The sequence below is a fragment of the Otolemur garnettii genome, unplaced genomic scaffold (genome assembly GCF_000181295.1).
Source record: "Otolemur garnettii isolate 467f Iridium unplaced genomic scaffold, OtoGar3 scaffold00132, whole genome shotgun sequence".
Lineage (NCBI taxonomy): Eukaryota > Metazoa > Chordata > Mammalia > Primates > Galagidae > Otolemur > Otolemur garnettii.
In genome coordinates, this window is record NW_003852527.1 from 1930764 (window position 1) to 1930987 (window position 224).

The following is a 224-nucleotide window of genomic DNA, read 5'->3' on the forward strand; positions in this document are numbered from 1 at the left end:
AATTTGTGAAATAATTCATTCCGGCTCGGCGCCTATAGCTCAACCGGCTAAGACGCCAGCCACGTACACCTAAGGTGGTGGGTTCGAATCCCCAGCCGGGACCCGCCAAACAACAATGACGGCTGCAACCAAAAAGTAGCCAGGCGTTGTGGCGGGCGCCTGTGGTCCCAGCTACTTGGGAGGCGGAGGCAAGAGACTCGCTTGAGCCCAGGAGTTGGAGGTTG